Source organism: Marmota flaviventris, chromosome 7 (assembly GCF_047511675.1).
Source record: "Marmota flaviventris isolate mMarFla1 chromosome 7, mMarFla1.hap1, whole genome shotgun sequence".
NCBI lineage: Eukaryota > Metazoa > Chordata > Mammalia > Rodentia > Sciuridae > Marmota > Marmota flaviventris.
This window is the reverse complement of record NC_092504.1, coordinates 69,222,905-69,250,411: the sequence shown is the minus strand read 5'-3', so window position 1 is coordinate 69,250,411 and position 27,507 is coordinate 69,222,905. Positions and strand designations below refer to the sequence as shown.

General features: G+C 35.3%; 1 protein-coding gene across 6 annotated transcripts in view; it reads right to left on the bottom strand.

Annotated features, from left to right (window-relative positions):
* Arhgap24 (Rho GTPase activating protein 24) overlaps nucleotides 1-27,507 on the bottom strand; it is a 482,648-nt gene that overhangs the window by 141,206 nt on the left and 313,935 nt on the right. The window lies entirely within an intron of this gene.

Sequence of the window (27,507 nt, the reverse complement as noted above, 5' to 3'; positions counted from 1 at the left end):
ATTATTGCCATGAACATTTCATATATAGTGGGCTTTTAATAAATATTTCTTGAATTTCATGTGAATGAACGAATAACCAATTGAAGAACTTTATTTGTTCCCTTTTTTCTATATTTCTTTTTTACAACTCTTAAAGAACTTATCTTGTCGTAAGTGCTGATGAAGTTTAAAAGTAATATTTCTTTCACTTAGAGTTCTTCATTATAAGCAAGTGATTTAAAAAAGTGACCAATTTTTGAAAAAGAAAAGTTATTAAAATATATTATGGGCTCAGAATTAACAGTTTACAGATTAGGCTTCAGAGATTCAGAGGGCCAGAAAAATAATTAAATAAATATAAATAACAGAAATGCAGAAGCACAGTCACCAGACTACTGCAATAATAATAAGTTGGCATCTATAGGCTCTCCTGCAATCACTTGTGCAGCTTCCAACCACTCCTCCTGTTACCTGTGTATCTTACAACTTGGAGAAAACACCAAAGGAATCAAGAAAATCTATGTTTTCTCTCTCTTCTGGGATGTGGGAGTGAAAACCTAATGCCTTTTGCTTCTTTAATAAGAAAGGGTATAACCTAGGATTTTTCCAGCCACCACATCGTAGTAATATTCCCAACACCAACACTGTAGAGAGATCATTTCTGAATACAAAATAAAAGCACAATAAGTTTGAGTAAATAGATTTGAATTAATAAAAAATAAACAATAATTAATCTTGGTTATTAACTTGAATTTGTAACCCAGACTTCCTTATTCTTAAATCAACTAGCAGTGGGAAATGGTGCATATATGATGCATTCAGAGAGCAGCCTACTTGGATACTTTCTTCCTGTGAAATAGCCTGCTCTCCTATAAAAGAGTAGAGTGCTTTTTAGAATATGTATTTTATTATTTTATTGTAAAGTGTAAATAAATATTTATGAAAACACCTTTGTTCTGCTTTCCTCACAGTCTTGAAACATTAAGGAAGTTTGTTCTTCTTGCTAATAGTTGGACTCATTACCCTGTACTCCTAAGTTCCTAGAGAGCAGAGACCTGGCTTTGTTGACTCCCATGTCTACAATATATCTAGAACAGATCCAAGCACAAGTGCTCAGTTTCCCAAAGGTGTACATTCCAGCATAGTCTATGTATCTATCAGTGGAGAAATAATAAACACATTTTGATGTACCTGCCTTTGTGAGATGTGTATGATATGTTCAGTAAGAACAATGTATTGCCAAAAATAGTATAATCATATTTTATGGAAATATTATGTATATACCTAAAAGGAGTCATAGAAAAATACGAAAAGGTTGAGGGCGATTATCACCAATGTTGTATGTAGGTTTGAAAGAAAAAAATTAAACAGTTGTTTAACTTCTTTAAATAATTACCTTTAAAAAACTTTTTAGAATTATTATAGTATCATAACTTGTACATTGTAAACAGTAAAAACGTTGAGACAAAATGTTAAAAATTAAAATATCCTTAATGTTTGTCCTTTATCTTTCTATATCTATATGTGAAGATACTTTTGACCACAAAGATATCATTCTATATTCATATTTTCTAGTTAATATCACCCACAGTTTCATTATAGTAAATTTTTATTTCATCAAATATATACTCATGTTGATAAGTTAGAACTTACCAAAGTGGAACTTTTATTCTTAGAAAGTAAACAATAGGAAAGTTCCAGATTGGGGGAAATATTCATAGTACATCTGTCTGACAAACTTCCACTCATAACATATAAAGTACTTGTATAATTCAATCATAAGATGACCTGCCTCTTAAATAAATGGGTAAACTATTTAAACACTTGACAAAAGAAGGTATGTGAATAGACAAAAATTACACAAATAGATACACAATATTATTAGTCATTAGAGAAATACAAATTAAAACTACAATGGAATATCATTAAGCACCCATGTGGAATAGCTGAAATTGAAAGACCAACAGTATCAGAGGTGGCAAGAATGTGACACAACTGGAAATCTTATACTTGCTTTTGGGAATTTAAAACATTACGATAACTTGAAAAATAGTTGATGAGTTTCTCATAGTTAGACATAATCCTTAGCAAATTACTCAGTTTGTGCATAAATGTTCATTGTAGCTTTAATCATAATAGCCTGAATTCTATCAATGATATTATTAAAAGTCAATTAAAAGTTTGATTTTATAGGGGGTGGTTGGGTAGTATAACACATCCAGAGTCTAGCTTCAAAGACAGATTGAGGGAATAAGGAACCTCTCAGAACCCTGCTTTTCTAAACAGTATGTAAACATCCTGGGAGCCTCCGATTCTCCATTTACAGACTGCTAGACTCCCTGTGATGTTAAACCTGTCAGACATGTGATCCTGTATTTGAGTACCTTCTCTCTTTTTCCTGTGTACCCCACTTCTGTTCAGTCCCAACATTTCAGATTTAGAGAAAAAAACAACTTGGGTTTAGAATCTGGAGAATGAAGATTTCCTTCTGGCTCAGGGTCTCTTATTTTCATATATATATATATATATATATATATACACACACACATACAAATGATGTCCACCCACATTGGGCTAATTATTAAGTACTGACTAACACAGGGTTATTGTGAGTTTTAAATAAGATAATATATGGAAAATTATTTTTAAAAGTGGAAAGCTCTACATTGATTCAAATTATTAGCTGCAATCTTCAGGAGTGACGGGGATCGGCTTGACTGCAGGTGGCACACAGTACCCTGGCCACACAGTACTACTTACCCAAGAACAAAGTTAACACATGATGAGGACTTTGGACAGCATAAAAGCCCTGAACATAGACCTTTGTTATTAAGACAACTTTAATCATGTCATCTGCAAATAGTGATAATTTAAGTTCTTCTTTTCCTATTTTTATGCCTTTAGTTTCTTTCGTCTGTCTAATTGCTCTGGCCAGTGTTTGGAGAACTATGTTGAACAGAAGTGGTGAGAGAGGGCATCCCTGTCTTGTTCCAGATTTTAGAGGGAATGCCTTCAATTTTTCTCCATTCAGAATGATGCTAGCCTGAGGCATAGCATAGATTGCTTTTACAATATTGAGGTATGTTCCTGTTATCCCTAGTTTTTCTAGAGTTTTGAACATAAAGGGATGCTGTACTTTGTCGAATGCTTTTTCCGCATCTATCGAGATGATCATATGGTTCTTATTTTTAAGTCTATTGATGTGGTGAATAACATTTATTGATTTCCGTATATCGAACCAGCCTTGCATCCCAGGGATGAATCCTACTTGATCATGGTGCACAATTTTTTTGATATGTTTTTGTATCCGATTCACCAGAATTTTATTGAGGATTTTTGCATCTAGGTTCATTAGAGATATTGGTCTGTAGTTTTCTTTCTTTGAAGTGTCTTTGTCTGGTTTAGGTATCAGGGTGATGTTGGCCTCGTAGAATGAATTTGGAAGTTCTCCCTCTTTTTCTATTTCCTGAAGTAGCTTGAAAAGTATTGGAATTAGTTCCTCTTTAAAGGTTTTGTAAAACTCTGCTGTATACCCATCCGGTCCTGGGCTTTTCTTAGTTGGTAGTCTTTTGATGGTTTCTTCTATTTCCTCAATTGATATTGGTCTGTTTAGGTTGTCTATATCCTCCTGACTCAATCTGGGCAGATCATATGACTTAAGAAATTTATCGATGCCTTGAATATCTTCTAATTTATTGGAGTATAAGGATTCAAAATAATTTCTGATTATCTTCTGTATTTCTGAAGTGTCTGTTGTGATATTGCCTTTTTCATCCCGTATACTAGTAATTTGAGTTCTCTCTCTTCTTCTCTTCGTTAGCATGGCTAAGGGTCTGTCGATTTTATTTATTTTTTCAAAGAACCAACTTTTAGTTTTGTCCATTTTTTCAATTGTTTCTTTTGTTTTGATTTCATTAATTTCAGCTCTGATTTTAATTATTTCTTGCCTTCTACTTATTTTGCTGTTGTTTTGCTCTTCTTTTTCTAGGATTTTGAGATGAAGTATGAGATCATTTATTTGTTGGTTTTTCCTTTTTTTAAGGAATGAACTCCAAGCAATGAATTTTCCTCTTAGAAAGTGGCAGGCTATAAAATCAACACGTATAAATCAAAGGCATTCCTGTATATCAGCGACAAATCCTCTGAAATGGAAATGAGGACAACCACTCCATTCACGATATCCTCAAAAAAAATAAAATACTTGGGAATCAACCTAACAAAAGAGGTGAAAGACTTATACAATGAAAACTACAGAACCCTAAAGAGAGAAATAGAAGAAGATCTTAGAAGATGTAAAAATATACCCTGTTCATGGATAGGCAGAACTAACATCATCAAAATGGCGATATTACCAAAAGTTCTCTATAGGTTTAATGCAATGCCAATCAAAATCCCAATGGCATTTCTTGTAGAAATAGAGAAAGCAATCATGAAATTCATATGGAAAAATAAAAGACCCAGAATAGCAAAAACAATACTAAGCAGGAAGTGTGAATCAGGCGGTATAGCGATACCAGACTTCAAACTATACTACAGAGCAATAGTAACAAAAACAGCATGGTACTGGTACCAAAACAGGCGGGTGGACCAATGGTACAGAATAGAGGACACAGAAACCAATCCACAAAACTACAACTATCTTATATTTGATAAAGGGGCTAAAAGCATGCAATGGAGGAAGGATAGCATCTTCAACAAATGGTGCTGGGAAAACTGGAAATCCATATGCAACAAAATGAAACTGAATCCCTTTCTCTCACCATGCACAAAAGTTAATTCAAAATGGATCAAGGAGCTTGATATCAAATCAGAGACACGGCGTCTGATAGAAGAAAAAGTTGGCTACGATCTACATACGGTGGGGTCGGGCTCCAAATTCCTCAATACGACACCCATAGCACAAAAGTTAATAACTAGAATCAACAAATGGGACTTACTTAAACTAAAAAGTTTTTTCTCAGCAAAAGAAACAATAAGAGAGGTAAATAGGGAGACTACATCCTGGGAACAAATCTTTACTCCTCACACTTCAGATAGAGCCCTAATATCCAGAGTATACAAAGAACTAAAAAAATTAGACAATAAGATAACAAATAACCCAATCAACAAATGGGCCAAGGACCTGAACAGACACTTCTCAGAGGAGGACATACAATCAATCAACAAGTACATGAAAAAATGCTCACCATCACTAGCAGTCAGAGAAATGCAAATCAAAACCACCCTAAGATACCATCTCACTCCAGTAAGATTGGCAGCCATTATGAAGTCAAACTGCAACAAATGCTGGTGAGGATGTGGGGAAAAGTGTACACTTGTACATTGCTGGTGGGACTGCAAATTGGTGCAGCCAATTTGGAAAGCAGTATGGAGATTTCTTGGAACGCTGGGAATGGAACCACCATTTGACCCAGCTATTCCCCTTCTCGGTCTATTCCCTAAAGACCTAAAAAGAGCATGCTACAGGGACACTGCTACATCGATGTTCATAGCAGCACAATTCACAATATCAAGACTGTGGAACCAACCTAGATGCCCTTCAATAGACGAATGGATAAAAAAAATGTGGCAGTTATACACAATGGAGTATTACTCTGCTTTAAAAAATGACAAAATCATAGAATTTGCAGGGAAATGGATGGCATTAGAGCAGATTATGGTAAGTGAAGCTAGCCAATCCCTAAAAAACAAATGCCAAATGTCTTCTTTGATATAAGGAGAGTAACTGGGAACAGAGTAGGGACGAAGAGCATGAGAAGAAGATTAACATTAAACAGGGATGAGAGGTGGGAGGGAAAGGGAGAGAGAAGGGAAATTGCATGGAAATGGAAGGAGACCCTCAGGGTTATACAAAAGTACATACAAGAGGAAGTGAGGGGAAAGGGAAAAATAATACAAGGGGGAGAAATGAATGACAGTAGAGGGGGTAGAGAGAGAAGAGGGGAGGGGAGGGAAGGGGAGGGGGGATAGTAGAGGATAGGAAAGGCAGCAGAATACAACAGACACTAGTATGGCAACATGTAAATCAATGGATGTGTAACTGATGTGATTCTGCAATATGTATACGGGGTAAAAATGGGAGTTCATAACCCACTTGAATCCAAGTGTGAAATATGATATGTCAAGAACTATGTAATGTTTTGAACAACCAACAATAAAAAATAAAAAAATAAAAAAAGACAACTTTAGAAATTTAAAGGCACCAAGAAGTTGTTGTTTTTTTCTTGGAAACGCTGCCTTATGAGCATGGTTGACTATCTATTTCCTATACTGTGAAGTCATTCCTGAAAATATCTTTTCAAGTGGCAGGAATCCAGGGATCAAGAGCATAAAAGCTATCTGAGTTCACTCATGGGCCTAGAATGAACACCAGTTCTACTTCAGGCTAATGTGAGATTACACAGTAACTAAGTTCTGAGGTTTCTTGGCTTTCTAGGATAAGGGAAAGGAAAGAATTGAAAGGAGCAAGAAAGGGTTGAACCTTTGATGATTGGCAACTTTCCAGAAGGAGCTTTAAGGTATAAAGATAATGTTTAATAACACTTTCAATTTGTAAATAGGTGGGAAGGGAAAGGAAAGGGAAAATGGAGGAAATGACAATGTTTACAAAAGAAGATGGCAATTTGCTAGTCTTAGAACTTTGCTACTTCATATTTTCTTTCTGTGAATTTACAGTAGCTAGTGACACAATGACACCAATACCTGAAAAGGCCCTTGCAGCTAACTATAGTCCACTGAGAAATTAATTTTCTAATTTTTAAATTCCATAAGTTCAAAATTTTATTAGTTTGCATATTGAAAATATTGACTACTCTGTATTACCTGAGATTCCTGTTCCTATGGGTAGAATTTCTGTAGTGCTCATTATGTTATGTAATCATTTTTTCAGATAATTAAAGACATGCATATATATCTACAATTTGGAGACTTCTTTTGCCTGCCCATTTGTCTGAACTCGGGTACAGGAGTGCACAGCAGATTTGTGACACCTTGAAGGCAACAGTGTGGTGAAATGGAGAGAAAAGTTTCAGAACAGAGATGAGATCACAGGCGCTCCTATTTCCTCACTTTGTAACCCTGCAACTCACAAGCTTAGATACCCTTAGTGTGAGTTTCCTCATCTGGAAAACATACTTTATTCTTTTGCAAAATCAGGACATATTAAATTGCTAAACTTGCTAAACTTGAGGGACATGTGACTGTGTCCTTGGCAATGTTGCCTCCCAAACACCACCACACCCTACTCCCCAGTCTCTATGTTTTGGGACAGATGATTTTATATTAGGCATGAGGACTATACATATGTCCTGATCTTTGACCAGGCTTGCTGCTTTTACCCCTGGCTGGAGTCAAACTGATCTCCTTTGCAATTTTCCTCAAACAAGTCAGGTTTGTTCCAGCATCTGAATCTTTATGTTTGCAGTTTCCTCTGTTTGAAAAACTCATCACACATCAGGAACCCTTAGATCTTTGTTCAAAAATTCACTTCAGAGCAATCTGTCTTGACCATCCTGCATAAAGCTATACCTTGTCCCATCTATTGTCTTCTGTCTCTTTTACCATGTTGTCTCTATGCATATGACTCCTTCCAGAATGACATATTTTACGATTATTTCATTAAACACAATTTATGCGTATTCTACATTGCCACTAAATATCCTCTATGTCTAGCATGTAGGAATATGAAGGACCAGGACTTTATCAGTTTATTTCACTGTTACACTCTCAGCACTCATAATAGCCCTATCACATAATAAAATCAATGAGTATTTGTTAAATGAATTTTTTAAAAGAAACAAAGAAATTTCATAGTGCTCAAAAAATTAGGTGACACTTTAAACTTTCTTTGTAGAAATTCATTGCAGATTATCAAGTAAATAGTACTGTCTAGATATTTAATTGTCATTGTAAATATTTAGTAATTTAGATTTTTTAAAGATACTCAGGATGGTTTTACTAGAAATCTGATGTCTAGAAATTCCCAGCTCTGGATCCTCTAAACTTCACCCTTTTGTTTTTAGAACTGGCTGGCATATCAGGACTCTCAGAAGATTGTATAAATTTCATTTACTTTGGTTGAATTGTATTCTAGCCTTTGTTGAGACATAAGCTGGCAGAAAAATGATTGTAAACATTATCTGAGATCTCATTCTGGAACATACATAATGAATAGTTTTAAAGGAGGTTCCAATGCTGAAGAGTAACATACTATTCAACCATGTTTTAGAAAACAAACTATACAAATCCATTTCCATTTGCTTTTCCCAATTAAAAGGCTAAAAATCAATTTTTCTCAGATAATCATGGTATGCTGATGAAAACAATATTGGAATACTGACAAATTATCATTATCCAAGACAAACAAGGTAGAGTGAAAGTTGGTTAGCCACAATAAGAAGTCTAAGAACAACCCCAGTATCATCAGAGTGAGTTAATTGATTGTTTTATAGGTGTTCCAATAAGAAATCTGAAGTGTGGAATTCAGAAAAACACTTCCATAACCCTAATGATTCATAGAAGGTGATTTCTGTTGTGCTGTTTCACTTATTTTGCAGCAGGAGCAATAGCTAAGATATCAACAAAGTACCTTTCAACACAAAGCATCATTGATTATCCTGACTTAGGAAGGTGAAACTGATTTTTCATGTCTCTCAACTAAAGGAAAGCAGAGCAGAGAGTGTAAGCAAGGTTATCTGTGACAAGTTAGCTTGTTTTGCTTCACTTTGCTGTCTAACCACGTCAATAAACAACAACCCCATAAAAATAAACTACTAAATAGAAAGACAGAAATATCATATTTTTTAATTTACAAAGTATATCTGGGTGTGGTGGCACACACTGTAACTTCAGCTACTTGGGAAACTGAGGTGAGAGGATCAAAATTCGAGGCAAGACTTGAAAATTTAATAAGATCTTGTCTCAAAAATTAAATAAGTAAAAAGGTATGGGATGTACCTTGATACTAGATTGAAACCCTAGGTTCAATTCCAAGTAAAACACACAAACAAAAAGTATAATCACCAATACATCTTTAGTTGTTAAATAAGCTTTCATTCTAGATTCCTGTTGACTAAAATGTTTTTAATTTAGGAAAAACTGGGTCCTAGAGTAATTAGAATAATGCTGCAAATACCCACCAGTAGTAGTTACTATTCACTTACTTAATTTTCATTAACTGTACTAACATAGATCTAATCCATATTTCAGAATTTATTATTAATTTAACTTAAACAGTTGTGTCAATTACTTTGTCCTGAGTGACTGGGAACATTGCTGTCTTAGTTAATACAGGAAAACTCCTACTGAAAGGAGAGGAATGTGACTGTCTCACTGTACTATGCAGATTTTAAGTCCTTTGTGTATATAAGGAGTGGTATACCCAATGGACTTTAAATCCACATACTACAATGATACAGCTGTATCAATGTTTATAGCACCTCAGTTCACAATAGTTAAGCTATGGAACCAACTTAGATGCACTTCAACAGATGAGTGGATAAGGAAAATATGGTATATTATATACAATGGAATAAATGAATGAAACTGGAAACTATCATGCTAAGTGAAATAAGCCAATTCCAAAAATGTTGGATAAGTGGATGCTAACAAACAACAAGGGATGGGAAGAAGAGAAGTCCATTGGATTAGACAAAGGGGAATGAAGGAAAGGGTCGGGATAGGAAAGACAGTAGAATGAACTGGACATAACTTTCCTATGTTCATGTTTTAAGCAGATTTTTTTCATTGCTGTGACTAAAAGATCTGACCAGAATAATTATAGAGGAGTAAAAGTTTATTTGAGGGCTCATGGTGTTAGAAGTCTCAGCCCATAAAAGGCTGGCTCCATCACCTGGGGCTCAAGGTGAGGTAGAACATCATGATGTGGTAGAAGTAACCAGCTCACATGATGATCAGAAAGCAGAGAAAGAGAGACTCCACTCTCAAGATATAAAATGTATACACCTTAACCAAGCCCCCAATGAACCACTTCCTCCAGCCACACTTCGCCTGCCTCCAGTTACCACTCAGTTAATCCCATCAGGGATCAATTCACTGATTAGGTTAAGGCTATGATCCAACCATTTCTCCTTTAAACCTTCTTGCATTGTCTCACATATGAACTTCTGGGAGACACCTCACATCCAAACCATAACATTTAATATATAAATATACCACTAGTGAGATTCCATATCATTTATAACTGTAAGAATGTAATCCTAATTAGAATAAGTTATACTCCATGTATGTATAATATGTCAAAATATACTCTACTGTCATGTGTATCTACAGTCATGCATATCTAAAAAGAACAAATCCAAGGCCAGACATTCAAAATAAAATAAATAAGTAAATAAAAAAGGGCTTGGAATGTAGCTCAGTGGTAAAGTACCCATGGGTTAGACCCCAAGAATGCCCTCCCAATCATAAAAAAAGAAAGGAGAGAGAATAGAAAAGGTAGAGAAAACCCATAGGAAGCAAATGTATATAGTTATTTAAATTTTGAAATATGTACATAAATAATAATATATTGCATTAATACAACATAGATATTAATGTATCTACAGTTTGAGAATAAAACTTGAATTAGAAGGGGCTCTGGTCCTTATTAGTTGAATGACTTTGAGCAAGTCTTTTAATCTCTATTGGCCTAGTTTTTAATCTTTAAAATAGGACAATAGCAACTATCTGTAGGATTTCTCTGAATAACATCCTTTCAGTAAAGTCTTACCACAAAGTTGGTTTTCATAATAGAATTGTTATATTTATCTTAAAATTTTATGTAAGTTGGGTAAAATCATAGTTAGAGTTGAAAATTATCAGTGATAAATTCTTTAAGAAAATTGTAATAGTGTTTCCTTTATTATCCAGATACTCTTCATAATTTTGGCTTACAAAAGGAAGGAAAAACATGGTTCATATTAGAATGTACTTTAGCCTTGATGCAAGGGTAAGTTGGAGTGATAAATCCTAAAAAGTATGAAATAGTCCAGGTAGAACTGAGAGTAGACTAGTGTATGCTAAACTCCTAGTCAATTCTATCCCTGTACAAATGTTTCCATGCAATAGGGCATTTGAAGGGATACATTGACCACTGTTTCCACTAACCTCCTTCTAAACTCTAAAACCTATTTTCCACATATCTCCCTCTGAAATACTCCATCTCCCCCAAGATTCAACATGGCTCTCATGGTTTCCACACCTTACAATTGGACCAAAACTAGTATAATTCTGTTTTATAGGGTTCTGTTTTGTAGACCATCAATCTCATTATACCAATAAATTTTTTTCTAGATTTTTGATCATCAAGTAAATAATCTTAAACAGAAAGTACCCCTGCCATTGACCTATTCAAACCATTATTTAGGGGAGATGAGCTTGAATTATTTTTATCTATCTACTCTTAGATAAATACAGAACTTTTAAAGTTACTAAACACTGGGTTTATGGTGTGTGTGTGTGCATGTGTGGGGATATGTGTGTGTGTGCATGTGTGTGCATATATGTGTGTGTGTGTGACTAATTAATACCAATTATCAAATGTGAAATTAAAGGAAGATTTGGAATATTTTTATTTAATTCTATAAATTCAGAACATCACCCAAAAGTAAAGCAAAGTACTACTTTGTGATTTAGTGAAGAGGTTTCATATATTTACTCAGTAAGTATTCATTAGTGGTTTATGGCAGGTTGAGTTCAGAACTATGCACAGGAGATGTCATGATTTATAGTTCAGCCAGGAATTTGGCCCATCCCTAGCAGGTTTGGCCCATCTACTACAGAGTCTATATCTCCTCAATGTATTGTGCCAGTGATGTCTATTAAGACTTTTTCTTCCTTAATTTCTAAATCTATTTTATAAAATTTCCCTGTTATATAATGATACATAATAATTTATTACTAATACTACTACCACTAATAATAATAGTAACATTAATAAGGACATTGAACAATCTATTTTAGGGAGGACCTTATGCATTTATATATATTATCTTTGTGTTGTTTCATTTGTGTGTGTGTGTGTGTGTTGTGTGTGTTGCCTCAAGTGTGCCAGGCAAGTGCTCTACAATAAATTACATTCCCAGCCCTCTTTTAATCTTTTCATGAGTAAACTGAACAATTAGGATCTGTTGTTATATGTCATATGTAATGTAAATTTAAGAACATGTAATCAAGTTATTATGTTTTAGGACTTTCTGTATCATCTTTTTTATTTTCCCAGTCTGTACATAATGAAAATGTGCCTCAGTGATAGAATTTCAAAAACTTAAATTATATAAAGTTCCAAGTTGTAAAATTTTTGTTTATTTTTCTGTAAATAAAGGTATGCCTCAGATATTTCATAGCACTCTTTACTTTGAAGGAATTATTTTCCCTAGGGTAAAATATAAATTAAGATATGATTCTCACAACTCTAAATAAACAATGTACTTTCACAGACACTTCTTAGATGTGAGGCCCTGTTCACACAAATGACTAAAACCCCAAATCTGCCTTGGGATTTGTAGTGAATGAGACGAAAGACTGAAAGTCCAAAACTAGGACTTTATTACCAAATTTTCCTTATCATGAAGTCACTATTCCTCTTCCATTATTTGCATTTTAAGTTTGGATATTAGCTCTGCCACTTAAGAGCAGCTAGCTTTTCCTTACATGTAAATCACAGTTAGGGAAAGAATTTGGAACCAGAACGCAGGTCTCTCAAATCATGATCTAATTTTTAATTCTGTGAATCTATTTTTATGTTATTAGACACATAGAGACAATTAAAAACTATCTGACTAATGGTGTAACATTTTAATGGCAGTATTAACCTAAATAGAAAATATTACTGCACCATCAATCTCATCTTTTAAAACCTTAAAGGCAACCATAAAAATTCAAATGGTAACTTGCATATTCTACAAATAGTGTGCAAATCATGATAGTTTTATCACTTTCTATTGTTCAATTCTTACAGACATAAAAAACCCTAATATATGTCTAATCCTATACATCTTATATTTTTCATATATATAAAATTTCTTACTTAGTTATGTAACTTTCTCCCTTTCTGCCACTTTCCTCTCCATCATTACCTTAGTAACAAGGAAGAGCTATGAAAAATTATGAAGGGACAGAACACAAAATGGAAATGGGAAACACAAAAAGCTTTGGGGTAAATTATTGATGGAGAACAGCCAGAAGCCATTTATAACAAAGAGTTGTTGATAATACAATTTTTAACATCTTAATGTAAAATGTGATTATTTCTTGGTGTGATATTAGCGAATGGGGTGATCTGGCTGATATTGGGGTCAGAACCTCATTTATTACTTGTGGGTTCTCGGCTGGGTTGTGTGACCCTGCTAAGCCTGGTTCCCCATGTGCACACCAAGGATATGACACTGCCCACCACTGAGTTGGGAGGATCTGCTGAGGCAGCCTTCAGGACACGCTTGGTGCAGGCTACATTCAATCAACATAAGCTCCCTTCCTCTTCCCCTGCTGGCAGCTGGCTGGCAGACTGCATTAAACAAAAAAAGGAAGCTGTGTTCTTCTTTTTCCAGACAGCTGGTGATCCAGACATCACAGGCGCTGCACCAACAATGTTGACTCATTTTTGCCACAGCTGACATGTATATGGTGTGCTCTGCCAGTTCTCCCAATGGGCTGAATTCATGACCACAGAATAATTGAGTTGTTTTCTTTATTGCCCCTTATTTTATGAGACCAGATTGAGGTAAAGTGGCAATTTTGTAATGTTTTATACATTTCATGGACCTAGAGTACTTCATTTATTGTCTTGTAATAACAATAATAAAAATGTTTTACATGGTTTAGTCCTCACTACAGAGATATGATGTATATAATGCCTCTCCCTCCAATCTGCAGATGAAGCCATTAAGAAAAGCAGGCTAAGTAACTGGCCCAGCATTCCCTGGACAAACTGACAGAATCAATATTTGAATTTAGATGTTCTGACTCCAGAGCCTATGCTCTGGCCTCTTAGAAATGAGAGCTGGCTCCATACCTAATGTGAACTCAGGTCTTAAACTTTGTTTTACACCAAACTCAGCTGAGGGGTCAGGGTAGGGACAGAACATATCACTGAATATTTGTTAACTACATTTAAAAGAAACTCTGTAAGTTCATCTTGAGAGGTATATGTGTGTCCCCGTTTATTTTGCTTCTGTACAGTACATAGAAAATACAAATTCATCAGACAATATCTTTTTATTATATCTAAAATATTCAACAGTTGGAAAGAGATAATCCTGCTTTTTCTTTTTTAACCTAAGTGGTAATGTCTAAGTAAGCAGCCTTGTTTATGAATACTTAGAGTAGTGCCTGATACATAGCAAAAACTATATTGTTTAATATTATTTGTTATTCCAATTTTCAAAAATATTTGCTTTATTAATTTTATATACTACCAACAAGAACCCTGCTGATGCCTGGGCCTGTATAACTGTTTAATGAGATGTGTCCCCCTGGATGTGTTTCATATACAAATACAATCTGGTGAGCCAGGAGGAAGGAATTCTCATTACTCTTTCAGCCAGGCAAAATTGAATTTTACCTGAAAGCCATATGCTTTTATGTTTACATCAGCAAATGAAAACAAATGTAAAAAGGAACTCAGAAAAATTATAAATGTGACTTATGAACACCAGGTACTGTGCCTCACTATATGCTCAATCCTAATTCAGGGCAGTGAGTTCTCCCATACTTTATAAAACTGGCAAAGGATCTATCCGCTCTCATAGAAGCTCTGTTACAAGGGACTCAACTTCAACCAACCAAGAGTAAGGACTGAGGTTGCAAGAGACTCCCAAGTACTTGGTCTCTCTTTAGCAAATTCCTAGGAACACCCAATATGGGAAAATGCTCATTTCTTTTTTATCTAATCTTTGATGAAAAACTGTTAAAATATATAGACTTTCAAATGAATGGCAGCACTTTGCCAGTCTTCTATTCTTCTAAAACCTCAGCTTCATGAACATGTTTTATAACATGAGATACTATATATTTTGAATAGATGGACTCTTCTGAACTTACAGAATTAGGTTCTACTGAATGGAAATGGTCTCCTCAACAATTATTCTGGATCCCATTTTAGAAGCTGGAGTAAATATAACAAAACAGTATCCGCTGTGTTTTCTCTATGAGGAATTACAGTAGCTATTTAAATGTCTCCATTCAAAAGGTACTTCTCACCCTTTAGTGACCAAAGCCAAACAGAAGAGACTAAAATTAAATGAGACACCTAAAATGATCAGCACTTTTATGTTTGATAAATTGATAAATGTTAATTGCATCATTGATATATATCTCCATCTACTTGTATCCCTCATCCATGGGATTTGAAACATGGATGATCTATTGATCAGGTGATATGATTGATGGCTTTAAGACAATTTAAAGACCATGACCAATAAGCTGTGTCACAATATTAAATAAAATTAATTGGATTTTGATTTATGGAAGCTGTATTTCAGCAAAGTTTGCTCATCAAAAATAAATCTTTATTTCTAAGTATTCATATTTCATAAGCTTCTTTTTAATACAGAGCCAAAGCCATCAAATCCAATCCTGTGAAATATCCCAAACCTTGGATACACAGAAGTTTTGATTGAGAAGCAAACCATATGAGACAAGTAGTGTGGAATGAGACACAGTACCTGTGAGTTACGACAGGCCAGCTGCAATGCTGTGTGCACAGCCACACGTTCCCTGGGCCTGATGAGGCTTCAGGGCCCAGGACACTCTCTGCAGCTCACCTCTTCTCCTGCTTTAACATATACAAGTTTGAAGCTTAATGAACAAATTTAAAATGCAGCTCAGGAAAAATGATTCCTCATGGCTTCTGGCTGATTATGAACTTGGCCCCTGTTTGAAGTAATTTTTTTTCATAAAATTTTACTTAATTCTATCATGTGTTGTTTGATTCTGATCTCTCCAAAGACTACAGAATTTCTTTGGAGGAAACTTTGTAGCTTTTAAGTCCAGTTAAAAGCATTTTTGTGGCATCTGTTTGGTCAACAGAGAAAAAATTTTAATCTCAAAAATGACAGAATTACGATCAGACATATGTAGGTTTAATGTTTTATCTGTAGTGATAAAAAAGCTCTGTGAATATAAACACTATTATTAAGGATTAAATTTTAGATAAATAGTATTGATAAAAGATAAAAATATGGAATACTCAAAGCAGGCATGGTGGTACATTCCTGTAATCCCAGTGGCTTGGGAAGCTGAGGCAGGAGAATTGTCAGTTCAAAGTCAACCTCAGCAAAAGCAAGGCACTAAGCAACTCAGTGAGACCCTGTCTGTAAATAATTTACAAAACAGCTGGGGATGTGGCTGAGTGGTCCAGTGCCCCTGAGTTCAATCTCTGGAACCACCCCCCACCCCGCAATATGGAATACTCAAAAGTCTATCCTCTGAAATCTAAATTTAAATCAACATATATAAATTCCTCTTTGAGAAAGGTACTTTGAAACAAGGACTATGTTAAGCAATACATGTTTTACAATTGCTCTTTCTAAAGCTTAAGATAATTCGTTTAATTATTTTTATTGAGTCTTTTCTTTTTCATTATAACTTCCAAAGCTATGGGGATAACTATCACTTTTAGTTCCTTGTTACTGATGTTTCTCCTCTCTGGAGTTGAGCAGGTGAAAACATTCATTAGATGTCATCTAAGGAAACTGGTTGCTCATGAAAATGCCATAGACAATGCTTAAGTTGTGATAATTGACTTGTGTTCTCTATGAGAACTGCATATAGAACAAAATCAAAACAAACAATCAAGGTGAGGGACTCTGCAACTGGACAGGAACAGGGTGAGGAAGAACAGGAAGCACCCCAGGTGGGTCCTCCAAATGAATAAAGAAGAGAGCGAGAACCAGGTATGGCTCAGGAAGCTGAGGCAGGAGGATCTGGAGTTTAAAGCCAACCTCAGCAACTTTGAGAGGCCCTAGGAAACTTAGTGATACCCTGTCTCTAAATAAAAAAATAAAAAGAGCTGGGGATGTGGCTCAGTGGTTAAGCGCTCCTAAGTTCAATCCCCAGTACAAAATAAATAAATAAATAAATAAAATAAAGAGCAAGTGTTTGGCAAAGTTAGAAGGTGACTGAATGGAGTTAGTGGGAGGGAGGGAGTAGAAAGCAGTTTACTGGATTTGTATCTAAAAGGAAATGCGTTTAAAACTTTTCACTTTAGAAAGCACATGATTCCAGAAAAAAAAAAAAAAGAAAGAAGGAGGGGGATGGCACATCTGTGGTCACATTTTTACAATAGAAGATATATTTAAAACAGATTTTAAAGTAGTTACTTTGACCTTTTAAAGATATATTCAGAATGATAACATGTCTCTCTCAGGAGCTAGTATCCACAGTGGTTATGCACAAAATCTATGAGATAAGATTTGAATTCTGACCCTGCCACTTGTTGATGTTGGAATTTATTTAGCCTCCATCTCAACTTCCTCCACTTCACAATTTCCTCATCTGTCATTCATAGCACTGCTGTGAAAATTAAAAGCGTTCAAGTATGTTAAGCACTTGGGAAAGTGGCTGGCACAGGGTAACAACACATGCTCACTCTTTTTTCTATACATTATCTGAACCCAATAAAGAATGTTAGAAGAAGAGTAATTTGGACTTGCAAAGTATGTTTTAACTACCTAATATGTAGAAAAGGCCAACAGAAATGCAGTGCTTATTTAGGAACCCAAATCAAGTATAATCTTGAGAGAAGATAAAACTTATCAAAGTTTTTTTAATTTTCAGTGACAAATCTTCATTCCCACATAGATAAACTTAAACACAATATTATCAACTGATTTAGTGGGATCAGAACATGCTCCATGTTGTATACTTGCTGGTATCCTGGATTCTAAGGGAACAGACCCCTGAGCATAGTTTACTTTTGTGGAAAATTATGTGTCACTTCAAGTCTCTACCCCCATGAGAACTGTGACCTCAGTGGTGCTCTTGGGAAACTGCATTTGTTCCTCTGCTATTATAAGCATTTGCCCAAGATGACACCAGGACAAAGTTTAATTCAGGCTCTTTTATTTTAAACTTTTCTCTTTCCATCTGTCTTCATGTAACAGTGACTCTAACAACCACAACTTCCGGCTGAATTACATTTTTCAGGAAGTATGAGATCCCAGGGCAGGGGGGCAGAGGCAAAGCAAGAGTTCACCACATGCTTTCAATCACTTAGGAGACAGTATTATAAACTCAAATGCTGTTTCCATTGCTGGGGAAGTTTGTTCCTTGATAGGCCTTATTTCAGGATTAAGTTGTATGACTCAGCTTGCTGGATTAACTCAAATATAGGCCAGTTTGGCCAAAATGATAGAACTTATGCAAGCAAAGCCGGTTTAGGGGAAAAGAATTTGAGCTATCTTTGCATATGATGAATTTCTGGGCTCACTTCTGAGGGATAATCTACAGTAAGGGGAATAAATAATTATTCAAATTTAACTCCTAATATCACTCCTCTAGAGAATGATATTACTATGCTAGAATAATGGCACACGTAATTGATACTTTCACATATTTACCTGGTCCCAGAACATAAATATGATTCCTTTTTGTCCCCCTTATTGGCAGTGGAGACAGGGTTTTTGGTTTTTTGTTTGTTTCTTTCAATGAGCTAGAACATCTCTTTCTCAAACTTTAGAGTACAAATGAAACACTTGGGGATGTAAATGAAAATACAGATTCTGATTCAGTATGTCTAGGTAGAGACTTGAGATTTGACTTTCTGAACCAGTTCTGAAATGATTAATGTCAAGGTTTAGATAGGAGGTGTCCCCCAAAATCTCATGTGCCAGAAAGTATAGAGGTGAAATGACTAGGTGATGAGAGTTTTAATTAATCAGTGCATTAATCCCCTAACAGGGATTAACTGGGTGGTAACTATGGGCAGGTAGGTGTGCCTGGAGGAGGTGGGTCACTGGGGGGCATGTGCCTTTGGGTTATATATTTTGTTCTTGGTGAGTAGAACGTTCTCTGTACTTTTTGATGTGATCTGACCTGCTTTCCTCTCCCATGCTCTTGTGTATGATAATGTTCTGCCTCAATGGAACGAACCAGCCATATATGGACTGTGAACCCCAAAATGATGTTGTCCTCTTCTAAAATTGTTCATGTCAGGTCTTTTGGTCACAGTGGCAAAAACAGTTGACTAAAGCAGAAATCAATGCTGCAATCCACAGACCATATTTGAATAGCTTGGACGTCCTACTTTATGAATTTACCTAAGTTCTCTCCTTCTCACACAATGTTATAGATTGAATGTGTCTTCCAAAAAATTATGTTGAAATCCACTACCTCAGAAAGTGACCTTGTTTGGAAAAAAGGCCTTTTCAGAGGTAATTAAGTTAAGATGAGGCAAATAGTGTGGTCCATGACCTAATTTAGATGATGTCATTATAAAAAGGGGAAATTTGGACAGAAGACAGACATGCATGAGAATATGATGTTAAAAGACTCAGGAAGAAGACAGTTATCTAAAAACTGAGAAACTTCGGAGTTTTCCAGAAGATAAAGGAGAAACCTGGAACAGATCCTTCCCTTATGGTGTCAGAAGGAGCATCAGCCTGCCAACAGCTTTGATTTAGACTTCTGGCTTCCAGAAGTAGGAGGCAGTGAACTTCTGTTGTTTATACAGTTTGTTCACTCAGTTGTGGAGCTTTGTTACAGTAGCATCAGGAAAGTCATAACTATTGCACTAAGGACTTAGCCTTGACATTTTTTTTTTTTTTCTTTCTTTCTGGTAACCTCTGACACAAACAGTTTTAGGTGCACTGCTAATCTCAGTGCAATGTGAAGAATGTGAAGACAACATCCCATACACAGATAACAACACAGAGGCGTCAACCATGTTTCTCAGGTTTGTCCAGAAATAAAGCTTGAGTTGACCCTGCTGTCATTTAGGTGTCAGATAATGACATTTTGTCATAAATTGCCAACACTGTCAAATTTAAATTCTATTATTTATTTAAAGTATTTTTGTCTAAAAATCTCCATTAAACTGTTTAATTCCTTTGTAGACCTATAAATTATTAGCAGCTCTATCAATTGCCTTTCTTTTCAATGTCATGTTATATAATGAAACAAAGCATTTTTAAAAGAATTACATTGTGAGAGCTATTAAGTTCACAATGAATACAAATAGACTTATTTGTGAGGGTATACACAAGAATAAAGTTGGCTAATATCACCATAAGATGGGTTCCTACAAATCAGTCTCACAGAAAACATGATTCAAATATACTCCCCCAAATAAAATGACAGATTACTTGCAGGGTATTACCAAAGTTTGTTTTCACTTATGATATCCACAGAAGTTAAAATGGTAAGTTCTTGATTCTTATATTTGGCTATGATATTTCTGAATTTAGCTCACCCATTTTTTATTCCCTTGGTGGTTTTTGACTGGGGGCTGCACCACTCTCTTGAGGGTGTTTAGAGAGTGTGAGAGTTTAGGGTTTCACAGAAATGGAGGTGGTCCTGGCATTTAGAGCAAGGACTGGAGAAACAGATATCCTGTGAAGCAAAGGATGATTATATATATATATATATATATATATATTTGTTCCTCACCAAATACCAAAAGCTCATCCTTGTTGATGCCCTCATCCCATCCTGACATTTCCTTAAGATTAATCATCTTTTCAGTTTGGGCTCTGTGTGTTCACCCTTTGACTTCTACCACAAACCATACTGACTTCATGGTGCTCCCTTCCTCTGGTTTGACAGGTGTGCCATTCCTTTGTGTGTTCAAAGAGAACAGATTTCTCCCTCTCTTCTTCTGATGGATGGCAATAAAGAAGACACTGGGTCAACCACATAGGCATTCTTCTGGGTTTTGTTGTATTATTTTGGAGGAAAAGAAAAGGGATCAGTTTTATCGATAAATCTGACCCACACAGTAAACTTTGCATTGGACTTCTTGAGGTATTTTAATTTTTTTTTAGTGGAAAAATATTTTAAAAGACCTGCCATTTTCCTGCATTATTATAGTCCCTATCTCATTCTTTTCTTTTATCTATTCAATTGTCAAATACAAATAAGCACCTGTTATGAGTAAGATACTGTGTTAGGCCTCTTAAAGGGAGGTTGCATACCATGCTAATAAAATCTCTGTTCTATGTTAGTCAGATCTTCCCTGTTTTATTTCCCATTATTATCTTATTCTGCCTCATAATTTTCCCTTACTATATGCTTTCATCCAATCTAGAAAACCTCATTTCTCCACAAAATTATGGTAATCCTATTATTTAAAATATCACCATTCATGAATTATTTTCCATTGTTTCTTCTACTATAGACAAATCTTCATACGTATTTTATTAAACTTCACAACACATGATTTTGCTAATATTACAGATATAAAATAGAAGCATAGAAAGGTTAAATGACTTTCCATTGTCAAACGGCTCAATCAAGGCTTTCAAAACAGATCTAGCTGATCCTACCTGTATTCTTAACTAATATAAAATATTTCTGATAATTACAATCACGCTTCTATAACTTCCAGTGCACTTTAAATGCTCTGCTTAAAAATTTTAGCATTAACACAGTTGGCCTTCATGTGCAGGACTTTGACTAAATTAATCCTGACTGTTTTAGAAGCTGGTTGTACCTTCCAAGTTTCTATTAAAAAATACGGTTTCAAATGTTAAACAACTTTTCTGGGTTTCTTAGCTAATACAAATCCACACCACAGAAATTCCAAATATAACTAAGTAGTCCTCTGCAATTTTTCAATGCCTGCAGGCTTTTGTAGTTCTGTGGATTTGCTTTAATCTGTTGCTAGGAACATTGCACATTGCTCTAAACAGACTGCCAGTCTGAGAAATTTAGCGTGAATGACATAAGTGTTTCTTTTATCCAGGTCAGAAGATGGTGTGAGATGGTATGGGAGGTCAGGGAAGGGAAATGGAGGGAATTCCAGGACAAAGAAATCAATAAGAGGAATGGGAAGTGAAAAATGTAAGAATCTACAGACCTAAAAACAAAACAAAAAACAAACAACCTTTCCAACTGGAGCCCTCCTGCTCCCCACCAAGTTGCATCCTTGATAGCTTTTGGAATCAGTTCCATCTAATCTGATAACTCTGAAAGGCACAGGCAAAGCTGATGGCTTCTCATTCCATTGTCTCACCATTGGGAATCACAGACCAGATACCTTCGGATACCACAGGGAGTGACCCCACTTTGAGGCCTCATTCAAATGTCAGATTGAGGAATCGGGAAAGTTAAGAGCAAGAAAAGTTTTTGTTTTTTTTTTTTAATTTCCCCTAATACTTGTCTGCTCACAGCATGGAACACAGGCAGGCATCAGCTTTGAAATTAAATAGGAAGTTTGTGATCTGCATATGTATCATTTTTGTTTGGCCCTTGGGAGTCTGAAAAGCATAGGGGATACTGGAATTGATGGTATAGAGAAATTTCCACTTTTGACCCTTTCCTTCTGCTATGGAGATGGCCATGATTGTCACCAAGCTGAAGTCCCTCTCCAGCAGCAGAGAGCCTTTCTACCCTTGCTCACAGCTGCTTAGTGGTATGGTGAGTTTGGCATAGTAAGTACACCAAAGCCTTCTGACATGCTTTTAATTTCATATTCTACATCTTTGGCACTTTTAGAATTTGTTTTGGTATAAGGAATAAATCTTTTTAACTCTTTTATAAATGACTATCTAGTTGTTCCAATACCCAGTAAGTCTTATTGACTCATTAATCCTTCCCCAACAGTTTTGAAGTTATGAATTTTTATGCACTGAATTCTAGTGGGGCATTCTAATAACTGGAATGGAAAGTCTAGGAAGAGTAAAACAATTTTATTTCCCCTGAAACACCATATACATGTTTTTTTTTCCTTTTTTAATTATTCAATGAATAAATGGAAGAAATATAAGGGGGAGAAGTCATGCTTTCTCTTTCAGGAGAGCAGATATTAATCTATTCTACAATAAACCTCTTCTACTGCTTAAAAACTCTTTAATACCTGTGTGCATTGTTGCTTAGTTGAGAAGTAAGGACATTGCAGACGACACTTCTGCTGGTTCAGCTGAAAACTGAATTGCTATTCAACTTATGTATTTCCTTTGACACATTTTATGTTTGCTAATAAAGGCACAGGCTGGACATGAATATTTTTAAGTGATAGAGATTCAGCTTTTGTTGGAGCAAAATAATTACCACAATTTTACTCTTCTTCTTTGAATTTATTATGAAAATCAGACTGAAAACAATGTTAAAAGGTTCTTAGGGAATCTGCAGAAAATCTGTCAATGTTTGATTGATTTACTCATTTATTTGTTTACTTGACAATTATTTATTGAGAAACTGTTATGTGCCAAATGAGGGTTCCAACCAAAGGTGAATGATGAATCTGCAAAGAGATAATTTCTTTAATAATTCTAGCCTAATTAGCATGCTTACTAGACTTGAATGTGGAAGCATTTATTGTTAGACTCTAAATCAAATAGTAAGTCATTGTACAGGGGAAGTAAATGTCCTGAGCTTATTTAGTAAAGAGGATTCATTTCTTTTCAACTTTTTTGGTTGGTTTAAAGTATTGGATTAAAAAAAAAAAACAAGCAAAAAAGTTTTCTGGAGTTAACTAAGAGTTAGCTGTATTATGGGGCAAATTTGTTCTCAGAAAATTATTGTCTATGAAGGACTAATCAGGAGAGCACCACCATTGGCAAAATGGTACTTAGTAGTCAGGCTATTTCTGTATTGGTGTATTAGTCTGTACTAATCATGCCTTTTAATCTTCTTATCTCTTATGCTTTGACATCAGGGTCCTGGTGACAGTAGAGAGATTGGCCTTCCCAGGGTGAACCCATACCTGGAGGCAGCAAGCTCCCCTCAACACCTGACTTTCACATGCAAATCAATCAATCCAGAACACATTCTCCAACCATACTGCTCCCATACTAGGCCTTATTCATTTGCTGCATCCCTAGGACCAAATACCAGACAATTACAGAAGGCTTCTAACTCCAGAGCTCACTGGACTTATCCAAACTGCCCAGTTCTGAACTACTTACCTCCTCTTCTCTGTTCCTTCATGTGCAAACCAAAAGGTTCTTGCCTTTGTTTTCCACTGACTCTCTACCTCCTGACTGACTTTGGTGCTTCTCTATGTGGTCCGTGACATATCTCTTCTTCTTGGGAACTTAAGAATGACAAACTGCTGCCTTTTCAAGAGCAATCATCTGTTGGCATCGCCATATGGAATAAACAAAACTTACCATTTGAAAACATAGTTCTTACATGAATTTAGAAAGAGAGGAGACACTTCTTTATAACTACAAAATAACCCCTTTCCACATTGTCACATTCTGTTGAATTACATCAAATGAAACCTCATTCCAAAAGAGAATAAAAGTTGAGGAAGGGACAGCTTCCCATTTGTTATATACTTTAACATCAAAATGCTCAGAGTATGCTGATCTTTAAAATATTCAATCAGAAGAGAGCATTAAGAAGTTTATTTTTTATCAATTTCAATATATTGCAATAGAATTTTTAGAAATTCCCTTGGCAAGAGGTAGTTATTTGGGAAGCCCACCCTACTAGAAACAACTTAAATGTTTAAGACAGGTATTGTATTGATTATAATACAGGATGAACATCCCTAATCTCCAAATTCAAGGTGCTCCCAAATCTGAAACTTTTTGAGTGCCAACATGACACGAAAAGTGGAAAATTCCACACCTAGCCTCATATGATACATTGCAATCAAAACACAGGTGCACTAAAAATATTGTTTAAAATTATTTTCAGGTTATACATATTAAGTGCATGTGGAACATAAATGAATTTCATGTTTACACCTGAGTTCCATTTCCAAGATACCTCATTGGATATATGTATACATTCCAAAATCCCTAAAAAGCAAAGATCTGCAGCTCTTCTGGTCCTAAGAATTTTGGGTAAAGTATACTCAACCTATAATATGTATTTAAGATAATTACTTTGGTCGGTGGGTACCTCCTGTGGTGGCCAATGACGATAGCTGTCATGATCTAGGTACATCTTCTAGCAACCAGACTCTATCCTTTGTATTTCCTTAGGAAACACATCCGATTCAAGATAATTAAGCCAGGGGCTGGATTTGTGGCTTGGTTTCAAACACTGCCTAGCATAAGGAGACCCTGGGTTAGATCCTTCACAGGGAAAAACAACAACAACAAAATAGCAAGATAAATGAGGCAAACTTGGAGACTTGCAGAAAATGCCTATAGTCCCTGACTCTGTAGCAAATCATCTGTCACCACCTGTTCCTATTCCAGTGGCCAAGTCCAGTCCTTGCAGCTCAGGGTTCTACTGAGGAACCTTGTGACCTCAGAGGGACATTTCCAGATAATTAGTCATATTACAACCTTGCCTTCCATGTTCCTTCTCTGCAAACAACTTAGGCCTACTTCAAGGAATTTAGAAGAAATAGTTAAAAGTTATATAAGTGTTCATTATTTTATCTGAATCTACACTTCTTTCTAAGGAGTTCGTAGGCAGAGTAGAACTTATTGGCTGAAGTAAAGAGATTAAAAACTACTGATAATACTTAAAGCCACCCCATGTACTACAAATCATGTTTCATCTCAGTTTACCAAAAATCTATGAAAGTAAAAGCATGTCAGTATATAGGTTTCCAGACCTAGCTAGGTTGGATGGATAAACCAGCATGAATCACAGAAATATTAAGTTTTTACAGTAGGAATAGTTACTATCTGTATGGTAGCCATTTATCTCCCTTTCCCACTACCCACCCATTTCCTGCTCAGCCAATGGGAAGCGATCAATTGATCTCAGGGGATGTGGGTCTTTCCCCAGTCCCAGAGGATAAATCATAACTGCTTTCTTGGCCAAAGTGTAGAAATTTTGGGTAGGGCAAAGAAACAACATTCAGTAAATTAAGGATTTAGTAAGTTGAAAGTCTGGAATAAAAGTATCAAGCTTAGAGAAAAAGAGGGAGCAAGAATACAATGTTTTTGCATTTTAGAAAATTAGAGATTATTATCAAATAAATACATAAAGGTTAATGTTTTCCTTCAACTAGGGAAGTTTAATTACATAGAAGTAAATGTGTTTGACCAGACTGGTATGTACTTTGAGGTCAGTACTGATAATCTCTAAACCTTCTAAACCTCTTTGCATTTTGAAGTAAGCTAGTTATCTAAAGAATAAACACAGGCACCATTCAAGGCTTTACCTAGCTATTTACATTGATTGTGTCTCATTTAATAGATGACTAACTTTCTAGTCTTTTTGCATGGAAGAAGACTATGGGTACCCATGGATCACATTTGAACATATTGAACTCTTATTATCAGAGAGATATGGGTATTCATATGTTAATCAGTGATTAGAGATCCTCATATGCATCTGTCCAGTCATGGTAGTAAAAGCAAGTTAAACATTTTTTAAAGAAGTGGCCACATTTTTAGATCATGGCAGCAGAAAAGTCAATGTGGTACAGGCTCCAATATGGAAATGTCAATCATCACTCCTTTGTATACCTCCAGTTCCACATCTGTGAAATGAAACCTTTCTTGTTCTAAGCTTGCAAAAGAAGCATGACAATGTTGGAGTCAGACAGGCATTTTCTGCTGATCAGTCCATAGTGTTCTTACAAGAGAATGAAAGCAAAGAGACCATGAAGACAGTGCCCAAGGAACTTACCAGTCTGTATGTAGGTAGAAACAGGTAACATACTAATTTAGAATACTAGAATTTTTTTCTAAACTAAACTTAATTCAAAACTAGGATGATTTTGTTATTGTAGGTTATTTGTTAATTGTTTAAAATAATTGCTCATTGTAGTTAAATAAATTTATTTATTAGTATTTAAAACTTACTGGAGACCAGTTAGAAATGCAATTTAAATATGTAATGTTTTTCAATTAATTTTATGTTTCTCAGCAAAAGAATTCAACTTAATTAAGACAGACAAGTACATTCCACAGTTGACAATGTGTTTTATTAAGAATTTTTGCTCTTGGCTTTGTTTCTGCTGACTCTGAACTTCCTTAAACATGTTATTATTCTTTCATTAGACATAAAAATTTGAGAAGCTAGAGTACTTTTCAGTACTCCCTCATTATTACTTTTTTATTGTTTTGTACTTTTTTTCTCCTTTCTAAATTTAATAGCTTTTCTAACTTTTTCTTTTTCTACCTATACAATACTAAATTCCTGCATTTTTCACTTTTATAGAATATGTATTTCATGTATACGAATCTTCTGTATATTTACTTAGTTACCAGAAAACAGTGTGCCCCTTATACCGATTTTATAGATTTACTTGAGTAGCTAACATACAAAACTGGCTCAGGATTAAGGCCCATCTGTTTACCCAAGAGAGTAGTTTTGACTCCTATTGTGTGTACTCCTAGTGAGGACATAATCTATGCTCCTACATACTTTCACAAGCTTATTCAATAGTTGTATTGTCCTGTACACACAGAATGTGAAGTCACACAGTTCAAATATGCTGAAAACAAAAGCTCC